This window comes from Strix uralensis, chromosome 5 (assembly GCF_047716275.1).
Source record: "Strix uralensis isolate ZFMK-TIS-50842 chromosome 5, bStrUra1, whole genome shotgun sequence".
Lineage (NCBI taxonomy): Eukaryota > Metazoa > Chordata > Aves > Strigiformes > Strigidae > Strix > Strix uralensis.
Window position 1 is genome coordinate 88,754,286 of NC_133976.1, and position 14,882 is coordinate 88,769,167.

At 44.9% G+C, this 14,882-nt stretch overlaps 1 protein-coding gene across 3 annotated transcripts in view; it reads left to right on the top strand.

Moving 5' to 3' along the window:
• SHISAL1 (shisa like 1) overlaps positions 1–14,882 on the top strand; it is a 150,371-nt gene that overhangs the window by 64,210 nt on the left and 71,279 nt on the right. For 2 of the 3 annotated variants that reach the window (XM_074872148.1, XM_074872146.1), the window contains exon 1: positions 831–954. The exons of the other annotated variant lie outside the window; for it this stretch is intronic. The gene's annotated coding sequence lies outside the window, so the exon portion shown is untranslated. Of the gene's footprint in view, positions 1–830; positions 955–14,882 lie in introns of those variants that run through there. 3 annotated transcript variants of the gene reach the window in all.

Sequence of the window (14,882 nt, forward strand, 5' to 3'; positions counted from 1 at the left end):
GCACCATCCACGCAGTCAAATGTAAATGAAAAGTAGTTTTGATTATCATTTTCATGATCAGAGAGCGGTCTCCTCCCGCGGTCACGACCACCTGTTAGACCACGGGGCTGAGAAGGGGACGCTTTAGCCAATTTTTAGAGAAGTGAGCCGGAAAATCAGTGTACCCCTTCCTTTAGTCTCCGGCTTACAGGGGCAGGTTCTGCTGTTGCGGGGTGTACGGGGGGGGGGCTGCAGGTGTGCGGGGCCGTGGGGGGGGTTCACGCTGCTCCCCCAGCGCCTGCGGGGAGTCAAAAACAAACCAACCCCCCCAAAATCGACCGCTGGAAGAGGCGCTTGCGTCACGCCGCTCCTAGGAGATGCTGCGGGGGGGGACGGGGGGGGGCTCCCCGTGCGGACACGCATGGCCCTCACCGCCCCGGGACGGACAGACGGGGGTGGGGGGGGGGATGGAGGCGAGCCCAGCGTTGATAACCCTCCGATTAAAACGTCCCCGGAGCGGGCTTTTTTCTTTACCGGGCTGCTGAACACTCCCGGAGCAATTTAAAACCGCCGAACCACTATTTATTCACGTAATGCTCTTAAAATTCAAAGTACATTTAATCCCCGGCGCCCTCGTAACGAGTTGGGGGGGTGGTGTGAGCCGCCCGGGCACTAGTGACAGAGCCCAACTTCACCGGGGGCCGCCCCTGAGCCCCTAATTCCCTCCCTCCTTTTCCCCCCTCCTTCTTTCCCCCCCCCCCCCCTTTCCCTCCTTCCCCCCCCGCCTCAGCGCGCTCCCTCCCGCAGGAGGGCGGGGGGCGGCCGCGGCGCAGGAGGAGGAGGAGGAGGAGGAAGGGGAGGGCAGGGGTGCGCCTCGCACACCCGCCAGCTCTCACCTCCGGCGGTGATGCCGCGGCTGCCGCCAGCGCTGCCTCTGCCCCCCACCCCCGGAGAACGCCACCGGGTTTTCCTGAGGTGAGCGGCCACCCCCGGGGGGGAGGGGGGGGGGGCTCTGCCCTTCCCCCAGCCGGGACAAACCCCTCAAATCCCCCCCCCGGGGAAGTTTGGGTGCGGGACGGCGGGGCTGGCACGGAGCATCATTGTCTGTGGTAGAGGGGACACGCGTGGGAGGGGGGGGGCACTTGGCGAGCCGGCCCCAGGTGGGGGGGGAGGATGGGGAGGGAGGTGGCGGCACCCCCCGGCTCGGGGACTGACACCCCGGGCTCTGCTCCCTGCTCCCCCCCGTGGGCGGGGAGTGTTCCGGGGGGGTTTCGCTGTTGGGAAAAGCGGCCGTACCCCGAGAAGGACTTTTAGTGCCAGGGTGGGGGTTGATTTGTACCGGGGGGGTCGCGGATGGCGCTGCCTCAGCGCAGCCCCGCGGGCGCCGTGACCCGGGAGCGCTGGGGAAAGGGGGGGGGGGGTGGTGCGTGTGTGTGCGTGTGTTCACCGGCTCCCCCGGCGCCTTTCGGAAAGTTTTGTGTGTCTCCCGGTGGGGGGGGCCGGGGCGGTGTGTGAGCAGCGGGGGGGTCGGTCCTGCCCGCTCTCCGCCCGTGTTATCCGCGGGGTTGGGGTTCGCATCGATATTGATTCGCGGGGCTCAAGGTTTCCATCCCTCGCGTCTGGGAGAGCTCGTTAGTGGCGACTTGTTTCCATGACGACAGGACCCCTCTGAGTCTTCGGGGTTATCTATTTGCCCGATTTCTTTTTTTTTTTTTTTTTTGCTTTTCATGGAGCGTATCCATACTAGTATCGTGTTTGGTCACCGAGGAGAAAAACGAGCAAATAAAACCTCCGTGATCCTGCGGCCCCTCTGCAGCGTTCCTGTAGCGCTCCGTGATTTCCCCAGCCCTAATTAACGAGCCACGGGATGGGACTAAGCAAGTGTGTGAGTTACACGAGGTTTCTTAGTACTTGTTTTACTGCCTTACCTCCTTTTAACGACAAAGCTGAAACTAAGGCACGGTTTGGCCCGTCTCTGGCTCAGACTACTGCTTAGACACGTTAGTGCCGGGAAGTGGATGTTTGATCTCTCTGGGTATCGTTCAGTGGCAGAGAATCCTCTGAGAGGCGTCGCAGTCTCTGTAGTTTTATTGTTACAGCGGCGCTGGGAATCGGTAGTGGCTTGTTGTGTAACTTTGTCACCTTCTTGTGGTGTGACCTTGACAGGTCTCTCGCTCCTTTCTATCCCCCCTGTCTCAACAAAAGGAAGCGTTGCCCACTTGTACCTCTGAAGTGCTCTGAGCTCATTAAGCAAAACACTTCTAAGATGAAGTACTGTTAAAACTGGATATATCTTTTTCCCTTATGAGTAAACGTATCTTATACATCCCTTTTCCCTAACGATCCAGGTGAAAACCCCCTTTTTAACTTCAGTCTTTATTTAACACAGCACAGTGCTGTTAGCTCTTCCGATGACATGCAGTGTTACCACCCAGCTGAAATCAGTCCTTCTCATCACATTGGTGCTAACTACCAGTCCCTGCTTCCCTGGGTTAACTTCATCAGAGTCAGGTAAAAAGGAGAGTCTTTAGCATTCCTACATTTGTAGGAATATCCGCTATGACAGAGCGTACATCCGGCGAGAAGGTACAGGAGTAAAGAAGGGAAAGACTGTAAAATTGACTGACAGTCTTGATCACTCGCCTGAGAGGGACTAAATGCTTTTTTTGAGAAAGAGAGGGAGCGAGCAGACATGCACTTTTCACTTAACTATATGTCAAGTTAAACATCTGAAACTCTTCTACCAATTTTCATTGTTTCCCGAGAAACACTTTAACGTGTGTTGTTCTGTTGAGAAGCATTGGGAGTGTGTAAGAAACGTTTTAGAATATACAGTTCTAAACTAAAATGCTGCCTGAGAGATGTTCGGTTGTGACCCATTTTAGATGACAGGAGTAGTAAGTTATAATAGTAGGGGAACTTCAGTAAGAAGGGTACATTTTTCTTCTTCCTCAAAATGCTCCTTGTAAGTGAATATTATAAAATTAGTATCTCTCATACTGTGAAGAAGACTCTATCCCCAGCTCAGCTCAGTTCAGCAAAGTGCTAAAACATACGCCTCATTCCAAATGCATTAGTGTTCTCTAATATCAGTAGGCATATCGTGCTTCAAGCTTGGAGTTAAATGTTCCAAAGAATCAAGGCCTGTGACCTTGACTTTGGTATTCTGGTTTTTAGCAGCTTAGTAGCGAGACATCTATCTGAAAAGATTTCTTGGGAACTGGGGACAGTCTGACCATTACTAGCCCTTAGTTACCAGCAAAGTAATTTTATGACAATCCCATGAAAATGACATCTTAGTCAGCATCTCGTCTCCTTTGGATGTCATTGACTTAAATTTCCATACCGAACTATTAAATTTTTACTACTTGGTGCTGCACTGTCAGTATAGGCAGAGGGAAATGGATCTAGGGTTTAACTCTGCTTTACGTCCTCTGCAAAGCTCAATCTTTTATTACTGGTGATAGTAAGAAACAACAGATGCTCTGGTTCAATTCTCAGACCCTCATTCCCATGAGAGGAAAAAAAAATTCTTCATTTTGTTTTTTAAGACTGATAACAGGGCAGCAAGAAAGATAATTTATAAGAAGCCTGTATTACCTTTATAGTTATTTTACTGAACAATAATAACTTAAGATGGTAAAAAGACTTCTGAGTCTATGAGCTGGCACTGACAGAGGTGTTCTGTTCAAGGGAGTGGAAAAAAACCACATAGACCTGAGGGCTAAATCTTACAGGTATGGATGATCATGTTGCTTTATATTGTGTTTTACTCAGCACGATACCAGAGCAGCCTGGATATAACGTACACTGGTTTTCATAAACAAACATGCTTCTGACAGTGTTCACATTCAAACTCCGTATTGCGCAAGCTGCAGATAGCTTAAACTCTGCTGGCATGTGGGAAGAAACTTAATGCTGTTTGTTTCTCTGTTGCTGGAAGTCCCTCAACTGGTTTGGTGAATAAGATACTGGACCAGTATTTAGTGGAGGTGGTTGAGCTCCTCTCTCTGTAACTGATCTACTCTGGACGAGTCGCTGTACCCCTCTCTTTCATCTTTTCCCTAGTCATCCTCCCCCTATTTATCATCCGGTCTTGTTTGTTTGGAGTGTAGGATCTTCAGTGGAGAGTCTTGTTATGTGCATGTATTGTGCCAAGACAGATCTCTGTTGGAGCAGCAGAATGTTACTGTCATAAAATAACAAGAAATGGTAGCCAACATTTTTCCTGTGTTGGTCACCGTGGTCTTTGTGTGATCACTAGTTACTGTCTGCGAGGCAGTAAGATTGTTGCAGATCAGTGTGAAGATGTAATGGAGAAATTGCTTCTAGTGCTAGTTCCTTAAAATTTCTTTTGCTAAACGTATGTGGAGGAAACAGCTTTCAGAGAAGAAGTTCACAGATCTATCCTCCGGGGACTAGAGAGTAAATAATGGCTCATTCCTGTTTTTCCTGCACACCTATGTTTGCTGTCAGCTTGAATGCACTAGTTTTCTGGATGTAAAAATAAGGTAATCATTAATTTTAAATATGCATATTAGCAGCAAGGGGCTCATCAAGGTCAGAAACCAGCACGAAAGATCCAAAGTGGAATCTTGAGGGGTTTTTTTTTTTCCAGTATTTTTAGGAGGGAGAAAGGCAGATGAGTTTCCAAGTATACTTTTTGAGCTTGTAAAACACACAGCTTCGTTTGACAGGAGTGAATAATGGTGTTAGGAAGGTATGAGAGCTGTTCTGTATTATTCCAGTTGGGAGCTTAATTATGTTCTTCATAAGCTACTATAAAATGTTTACACTTCCAAATACAATGTACTTGGTTCAGCTATATTTTTTTGTTCGGTCTCACTTTTCAAAGTCACTGTGCTAATCGATACTGATGCTTTCTGATAAACTGGGCTTTTAGATTTTGGCAGGGTTACTTCCTGTGAAAGGTTTACAGGTGAAAATCTGACTTTTAAAGCGACCTCTTTTCTGTTACATACCGTAGATTTACTTCTGTCTTTCACCAGAATTTAGCTGGCACAATTAAGATAAAACAAAGAATGTATTTTCACATACCAGTGGAAGGTAAAGTACAACTCTTCTGTTCTGGTCATTTTACTCTTCTTCAAGATGAGACTTCTTAAATACAAAGATGTAGAAAAGCTCCTTTCTGACTTTTCATTTACTTGCTGTATTTTTAATGTGTACAATGATTTCAAAACAATTTAGACTTTTAAGGCTCAAATTTGAAACAACCCAAAGAAATTTGTTTTCTTAATAAATGTATTCTGGAGGAAAACCTCCCCCAGGTCTCTAAAATGCCCGATGTTGCGCACCTGCAAGTTCACATGCACAAACTCTCCAGTCACTTTGGAAGTTTTGGGTGTGTTTTCTACTTACAAAATAGATGCACAGTGATACCAGCTCAAACTCCTTCCAAATTGAAGTTGCTTCCAAATCTTTTTATCGCTCAAACCACAAATGGAGTTCAGTAGCTGTAGAGCTCTGCCAGTGAGTCCCACTGAACATGGTGTGGCCTCCTACATGAAGGAATAGAGTGCATGGTAAGTTTTATAAGGATTTAAAAATTCGGCAAGAAGCATGTCACTTGGTGAAGAGAGGGACATTGCAAAAGAGTTACCCAGATAGTGGTGAACGGGGTAGTAACGGTTAGTGGTGTCAACAGTGAGCAGAAGCCAAATTGCAGACGTTAGAGCAGATCAGATCTGAGAGTGAGCAGACCAGACTGCCTTACTGCTTCAGAAACACCAAACAAAAGGATTAAAGGCCGTGAAAGCAAAGACAGAGGCGTTTGCTGGCCTCTATAGATTCTGCAGGATGAAGTCTTCATTATCTCTGCACCTTTGCCTCGATTGTAAAAAGTTCATCCACTGGTGATGAGAAATATCCGTGGTGTAATTCTAATTCAAAAAAGCTGACTAGTATCTAGAGACAGAGGCAAAAAACACGCGGCAAAGGGTTTGTCTTTGCCGTATCATATCTTTGCTCTGGCATCTGGATAGTATCGAGCAGAATTCAGAAGCCTTTGCTCTCGGGAGAATCCTTGAAAATCTAAGAACAGCGTAGTGCAACCTTTGGAACAGTTCACATTTAAAGCACTGGAGGAAAAAATAATAATTTTTTTTTTTCCTTTTCTTTCTGATAACTGGAAAAATGTAAGCAAATTTATCTGCTGGCAGTTTGGAGGATAGAGGATAGACTGCTGCTTTGATTGGCACCCCAGATGCACGTATGCTGCTCTCCAAAATGTGAAGAATGAACAGCCCAAGAAATCCGTACGCAGCAGGAAGAACAGAAAGCACGTTCCCTGCTTACAGCTCCGCACCCTTTGTAGTGCCTACAGAGAGGAGCCGCTGGGTGTGTGAGTCCAGGTGGCAGGAGCTGCTCTCTCTGGCCAGCTGGCCTGACTCGCGGCGTTGGATGGTTCCCCTGGGCCCTGCCACTGCAGCAGAGACGCTGCGAGCGCCGGGGGCTGCCTGGGCGGCCGTGGGAGCCAAGGTGCAGGTCTGGGGTGAGGCAGGGAGAGACCCCCCCCCCCCCCCCCCCTGCAAGGGCAGCGGCCCCAGCAACAGCCTGCCCGCTTCTTTGGAGTCTTTGGAGTCGTGGGCTGACCTCGTCACGCTGGTGAAGCTGAGCAGCACCCCCAGTTTTGTCACTTCACGCCAGGGTGTCTGATGTTGCAGACAGTGAGTCTGTCCCAGCTCCATTTGGAGTCAAGGGCAGAATTCTCACTGATTTCCATAGGAACAAGATGTGTTCCTAAACATACTTCAGTAGCTAGAAAGAAACTTCCTAATAAAGAACGAGACTATAACATTACACAAAACATCAAGCATTGTTGTAGGCTTCAGAGCTCCTAACACTAACATGCTTGCAGTCCAAGGGCTGCGAACACCAAACCTCGGGCATTCCTGGCAGGACCGGGGAGGATTAAGCAGCTCTCGTTCTGCCCTGAGAAACAATTGAGGCTTGATCATGTTGCTGATAAAATCCTCCTTATTCTAATGGCACTATTCAGGTCCCTTAGATGATATCAGGAGTGGAATTCTAGAAGCAGTGAAGTGTGACATGATAGCTGTTACACAAAGGATTTACTGTGTCAAGCAGAAAAGGCAGTGGGATTTCAGTTCACCTGAAGAAGCCAAAGGCCCTTTCCCACACTGATGTGGAGGCTGTTGGAAGTTACCAAGGAAAACGTTGGTCTGCAATTCTGCTGCTTTCAGTTGTTATCTTTAGTCAGACTGGTTCCTAATGAAAACTTTGGTTTTTCTTCCTTTGGGTATTAACTTTTTTGCCCTCTTTCCCCCCACATCTTACGTTTACTGACATTCCTGTGTTTCACTGCTTCTTTAAAAGAGGTTGAAATGAAATTCCTAGAGCCTGTTGCAGGTGGGGGCTTCCAAAGCATAGCTCATAGATATCTGCAGTTCCTTGCTTGCTTTCCAAAATCCCTGCATTCCATTAATTTTGCCGCTAGAAATCCACTGTTCTGTCCAAATAGAGCCATCAGGGTGCACGGAAGCGGTCGGACAGTCGTTTCAGTCAGGATTGTGCGTTTGCTGTTTGTGTTGCTTTCCCAAACGTGAGAGCTCCAGGGCTGCTTTGGCACCCAATTCTCAGCTTGCGGTAGTCAGAATACCATTTTTGCTGGTTGCCAGGTGAAGCATGGTTATCTCCCGCCTTGGACTGATTTGGTTTTGTGGTGAATATTTTGGAGATCACTTTTTTTTTTTTCCCCCTGTATCTTCCTAACAGCATCAACATTTATCAAATTCTTCTTCGCTGTCCCAGCTGAAACCAGGACATTCACCTACTCCTCTGCCCAACAATTCTTATGCTTGGGGGGAAAAAAAGCCAAAAAAAAAAAGTTTTGTTTTGTAAAGCATGTGGCTGATATATTTTCCCATTATATCACTTCCCAGGTAATTTATATTTTAACGTTCAAAAACATAGACAAAATTCTACAGAGGTAAACTTTCCCAAGGAAATTGTGTTTGCTTCAGACACTTCATCTTGAATGGCAAATATGAACGTTCAATATGCATTAAAAATCCAGAATAATGACGTTGTCTTATGTAGCTAAGGTTGGGTTCTTTGTTCCTCTCTTGTATAACCATGGCACATCCTTTGGACAGAAAGATGCCAGGATAATAGACCAAACTTCCTATTCTGAAGATACAAAATAGAATTTCTAAAGGTACAAGATAACCCAAAATGCAGAATGTGAATACAAAGCTGTTGGACTGATTTACTTGAAAGCTGTAAAAGACAGTGTAAGACTACAGGCAGAAATGGTGTCAGCCCAAACTTTTATAGGCATAAAGAATTTAACACTATCCAAAATGGGGGAAATGTCGAGCATGTGTGAATGGAAACTGAACAGTGTCGTCACAGGATGGTCTTCACTGTTGTTTTGTGGGGGGGAAAAAAAAAAAATTAAGACTTTCCTTCTTCTAAATATCATGTTGTTGGTTGCACTAACAGTTAAATTCCCCTCACGGCTATGGGTACAGGAGCCCTGGCCTGAATAAAACACTGGTTGCATATCTGGCTTCTTGGGAGAGTTGCTCACGGACAGATTGGGCTCGAATTGAAGAGTCATGAGAGAAATCAGTGAGTGGCCGTTCTCAGTATTGAAATAATTTTTATGAAGCAAGTTCAATGTAGTCATGCTTGTTACCTTTTTTTGACTGTGTGGAGTTTTAAGAGTAATTCATTGTGATCCTGTTGTAAAGCATTGCAACATGGCAGCATTTCCTTGATTAAGATGTTGCAGAATTTTCATTTTTAGAAATACTATTGGCAGGGATTTAGAAACCTGGACTTTAGCCAGAAAATAAACATTCACTGAAGCCAGCTATGCGAGGGGATTCTGTGCACACAAGTTGGAGACTGTTAATTATTACTTTGTGTTGCAGCCTCTCTCCTCTGTGTTTGGGCAAATCTGTGAATTCCTACGTGAAGTAACTCGGTGGCCGTGTAACGGGAGGGCTCGCTCTAGAGCAGGGGCAGTAGCCAGCACAGTGGTTACGGAGCCCCATCCTGGCCCAGAGCCCTTCAGGGACTCGTGGCAAATGGAAATGGTCCTGTGGGCTTGGTGCTGCTCTGCTTCTGACCTGTGATTTGTGACAGTCCCCAAGTTGTTCTTGTGCTAGAAGAGCAGCGGGTGTCCCCGTCACTGTGTGGTCAGCACCTCTGCTGCAAAGATCAGGCTCGGTCCCTCTTCACTCCCTCCCCTTTCTGTTTCCTTCCTTTGCACTCAGGGTGAGCGTTGCTGTTCATCTCTTGACTAGTGTCAGTCAAAACAGCTCCCTTGAAACTCTAGAGGTTTTACATAAGAGACAAGTTTTACATAAGAAAGCAGCTCACGTCATACATTGCTGATGATAATTACTTGTTAGGAGCCTCACACACAGAACTGTATTTATAAATTACAAGCCCATCTTGCAACAGAGAAACCATTCATCTTTATTTCAGAGTAGAAGAGCCCAGGTGAAGCGTTACGGCACAGGGCTCAAATATTTCTTTAATATGAAATAACTGTTTTCAGGACATGTATCCTACTTTTCTAAGTCCATGGGCAAATTCTTATTTATTTGAATGGAAGCAAGGTCAAGCCCCATGCACCTGAGGGATGCTATTGTGCAAACAAACCCTTGCTGAGTCCCCTCTGCAGGGATTGGGACGCGCTCCTGGCCTGTAATCTAAATATAACAATGTGAGATTTATGAGGAAGGGATTTGGCAGTAATAATACTTCTTTTGCCTTTCTACTCTTTATCATTAGCTTCCCACACTTTGGGGTCACTCTCAGCAGAGCGCTGTTCATCCATTCATTGTCTGTGTTAGTCTCTATCTTCTTCCTCATGGTAACATACTCATAGCAGGGGAAGCTCTATCCATCACTAGTCATTTAAGCCCTAAGGCCATACTCCAAAGCTTGCTTTCACTTTTTTTTTCTAGAATCTATTATACACAAGAGAACTTAATATATATCCACATACAGACATACATGCGTAGCTCTCATTAAAATTAATTGTGTGTGTTCATTTTATGCTTTTGTAATTGGTCTGATCTCTCAGTGATAATATGAGGGGCACAACAAGGTTAACGCTTATGGCAAATTTTGGTCCACAGTTTGTAACCCTTATACCTATTTTTTAACTCCACCTAGCTTCTCCCTAAATCTTCTGAGTTTGGACTGCAGTGGAAGATTTGCAGTAGCATAAACGTGAGTCCGAATGTTTGAGAACTAATAAGAACAAAATTTATTACTTTACATATTGAACATCCCTCTGAACTTACTGCAGTGATGGAAGTGAAACATGGAATAAAGATGTTCACAAGGCTTCACAGCTTTAAACATTTAAGAGATTATTTTTCTCTTTTGTTCTTCTCTGAAGTATGAAATTTAATCTAATAGTCTTAAATCAATGGTAATTATAGTCCAACCTTAAAACCTCAAGCAAGAGCTCCCAACAACACAGGGATGCTTTTCAGAAGCGCCCTGTACTGCCTGTCTCACAGTAAGCCCTGGTCTTGGTTCTGGGTGCTTTTTAAGGAAAGATAAAAGAGGAACAATATTCTCCAGGAAGGCAGCACCTTTCTTAAGCAGGATGTGTTTATGTTATTGTTTGTTTCGATAGTTAGGCTTTAAAAGCAAGCATTGTCTTTTGCAACCTTCTGCATAATAGTTATATTACAACGAACCATTAAAAGCCCCGTATAAAATAAATAATGTAAATTAAACTGTAGTGCTGTCACTTGTCACGATCAAAGCTGAGATTTCTCTTCCTTTAGTTGCTGAACTTGCTCTTCCTTTTCTGCTCTGCCTTGTCAGTCTTGCATCCCTCTTTAGGCGGGCTTAGGCAGGCACGTAGTGGAGAGTAATGGCACTCTTGTCATTTATTTTAATTGCCAAAGTAAGGACTGGCTGAGTTTCGCAGTACATGGGTGGCGTGGGCTGGGCTAATAAAGCTTGGGTGTCCAGCAGCTGCCTACAAACTCCAAAATTTGCCAGACTTCTATTTATTGTGCCTTCTTCCTCTTCATATCTTGCATAGGAAATGATACTAGGAACAGTGGCAGTGCTTTTGTTTAATGCAATACTGATCAGAACCAGGAACACTCTTTTCCTGTTTCATGAGCCTAATTCCTATTTCCTTTTCCTTTCTGTTTGGTATGAAGTAAATGGTCGGGTGTTTTAATTTTGAACATCAAAACCAAACAAATGTTTATCCCATTTAAACACAAACATCTCTTCTAGTTTTTTTCCAATTCGGCTGCCAAAACAACAAGAAATACCAGTCAGCTGGATAGCCTTATTGGAGAATTTATATCTGGCACAGAGCGGCCCCTCAGAAGAACCTGGTTTTTCCTGTGAATTGAGATGCTGAGTGCATGATATGATCAGTTTGTTTCCAGAGTTGTCATCATTGCAGGTCCTATTTTCTTGAAGACAAGTCCTGTCTTCTTGCACAAGAGCATTTTCCATGATTGAAAACCCAGAGATGCACAGAGTTTGAAGAGTTTAGGAAACCACTAAAAAAATCTCAAAGCTGGGTTTAAGGGAGTAAATTACCTATGTCCTTTTCTTGAGGGGAAAAAAAAAAAAAAGCAAAGGCATGGTCCTCAAGAAACTTTGGATCTTCAGTTCTTAAGCCCCGACTGGCTTCATGGAATCACAAACTTTTTTTATCCAGTTTCAAAAAGTGCTGTTAATATGAAATATATTTTTTGATAGAGACCCGTTGGGTCATATGGTGAAATTCTCTCACCTGTCGTTTCTCTATCCGTGCTGAATACAAGCCATCAGTATGATGGTTTTGTTCATGTGGGAGGGGAGGAGGAGGAAGGAAGGATGTCAGCGAAATTAAATTGCCCAGCTATTAGTAGCAAAGCAGACCCAATAATGCGAGCTGTGTGGTGTATGGCTTACTGTACCCCTGACAAATGTAAGGATATAACAAAACCAAACGTAACGATATAACAAATACAGAGCCTGAATTTTGAAGCACCAAGTGATGATGGATGTAGCAGAAATCCATCGGGATGGCAGATTCTCCAGCCTTCCTTCCCCTGTGAAAGGGATCCAGACTTCCCAGCGAGACTAAGCAGAAGTTTCAGTGATTGACCACGCATAAATAAGCACCTAAGCAAGACTGAAGTATGCTTTATCACAAGAGTGAAGGATCTCTGAAATGTAATGATACGAGTAGTTAGCAGCAGATCTCCCACATTAGAAGGATGAAATAATGTCTGAAGAGCATGCTGCTTTAAGACAGAAGTAGTAAAGTACCACTTAAAATTTAAAAAATAAAAATTCCTTCTGCGTGTTCTGTTTTCTTAATGGTGTGCTGTATCAGTTTTTGGTCAAAACTGAAGTTCACCAGGACACAAACCCTTCATTTTTCGCCATATAAAGCACAATACACTGGAAAGTAAAGCCCTCAAAACACAGGTGATCAGCAGGACACAAACAAAAGGCGTAAATATCTACACAGTATTGGATTCCTACCAAAAAAAGCCCTGGGAAGATTGTCATTCTTATCTCATTAGGACAACAGAAGGGATCAGCTGCTTTCCTAGAAACAACTTAAGGACTGCACGAGTCTGTTTTTCCTGAAGACCTTATTCTCCAGAGGCCAAAAACCAGGCAGTGTGCAGGCTGACCACTTCACAAGAACCTGCTGAAGCTTTTGCCTGCTGAATGCCCTGTGCAGGGTCCAAGAGCAATTTTAAGTTGAATATCTAGATAGCTGCTGTCTATGCTCAGTAATAACTGCATGTCAGTATAGTGGCTTTGTCCTTTCACGGGAATCTGCTTTCAGGATGTAAAAGTCTGTTTGAAGAGTTTTTCTTGCATGCTCTGACCCTGAGCTGTGACTTCATTATATTCTGTGGTTTTAGAGGGTCCAAAGCTGGGTTGGCTCTTCAGTAAGGCACAGTGAAGGGTGGGTTATAAGTATCAAATTGTGAAGTTTTTGTTCCTGTAGCTGACCATTAGAACTTGAGGCTCTGGTAGTTTGTATTTGCCCAGAAGCAGACTTGCAGCCCGCCTGGAGAGCGTCTTCTCGTACTAAGAGGTTTCAGAAAACTGTGGTCTTTGTGGCCGTTTGAAGTCATGATTTGTTCTTGTAGAGTAATGCTTTGATTTCGTATGGGCATTCTGCAGGGATGGGGAGCAGGGCAAGGAGACTGGGCTTTGGTGTGGTTCTTTTGGGTTGGGCAGATCACACAGGAGCAGGATGGGAGAGTGGATGAGAAGCATCCGTCTAGCTTGCTGCCGTGTCTCTGGTACTGGCTGGGCTAGATATCTGATACTGGTTGGTGCTGGTCTCTTCTCACAGGTAATTAGAACAGAGGGAATGGCTTTAAACTGCAACAGGGGAGGTTCAGACTGGACATTAGGAAAAAATGTTTCCCAGAAAGAGTGGTCAGAGAGTGGAATAGGCTGCCCAGGGAGGGGGTGGAGTCACCACCCCTGGGTGTGTTTAAGGGTCGTTTGGATGAGATGTTGGGGGATGTGGTGTAGGGGAGAACTTCGTAGAGTAGGGTTGATGGTTGGACTCGATGATCCCGAGGGCCTTTTCCAACCTGAATGATTCTGTGATTCTGATTCCTGTCGGGTAAGTACAGGGCAAACGTATTTCCGCAGATAGACCCTTTCAGCTTCTGGCTAGCTGCCTCACAGGTACTTCCTGTATTCGAGGTCATAGTTTTATGTTTAATAGCTGTTGGTGGATGTTTTTATCCATAAAATTCATTTAATTATTCTTGAAATACAACTAAGCTTTTGCCATTAAAAAAAAAAATCCAGTTAAACCGCATGGTGGAAAATACCACCTCCTTTTGTCTGGTTTAGAACTGCTGTGTGATAATACTGTAATTCTTGTATTGTGAGAAGTGATGCATAACTGTTGCCTATTCAGTTTGTCAGTGTCACTTGTAGATTTTTATAGACTTTTATGAGATTCCTTCCCAGCTGAATCTTCCTGGTCTGTTTAAATGCTTGCATACGGAAACCATTCTACACCTCTTACTATCCTCATTCCCCCCTGTTCCCTTTCCAGCTCTGGAGATGTAGATAAACCATAAACTAGTACCATGATATAATGAGCTTTTCTTTTGTTCCCTTTTTTCCCTCAGCAGCTTCTGAAACGCTCTCTGCTTTCTGACTGAGTACTAAATCACCATCTGCATGGAATTGATGCGTATGAATTTTTTTATTACAACTTTCCTATTTCTAAGATGCAGTAGCCCACCACTGTGCAAAGCTAGTGAAGGGAGGGGGTTTCCTCCCTGCATTACTTTGCATTTACCAATGTGAATTTCATTATCTGTCTTATCCCCCAGTTACTCAGTATCCTGAGTGATGGCTTCTCCTGGAATGATTTCTGGGTGAAGACAGGGAAGTGTTCTGCCAAGCTGTGGATGCTTCGAACGGGGAGTCAGCTCAGTGTAAGGGAATGTGTGTCTCGGGACTTGTCAGAGTTTTGTAGAATCGGAACTCCTAAGTTCTCTAAAATAAATTCAGTCAAGAAATTCTTCTGTTAAGCCTGTGCATTTCTTTACCTTCAGCCACAGAGTCTTTGAAGGATTTAATGGGCAAAACCTGACAGCCGAGTGAGGTTATGGAGGAGTAGTGGCATCAGAAACGTGAAAGGTCTGCACTGCTAGTTTTTAGGATCAAGGGCAGCGGCAGGAGGAGCAGAACACATGGTTCCAGAAGATAAGTTGACAAGGAGAGGAGAAGACACCTGGAATCACAAAAAAAGAGATAAAGTTTGGTCTCCACCAAAAATCTGTTAACTTAGAAACAGCATCTTGAGAGGAGGATGAGGCTATGGTCAGGTACTCGATGAGCAGACGGCAGAAGCGTTCACAGAATACGTGCGCTGT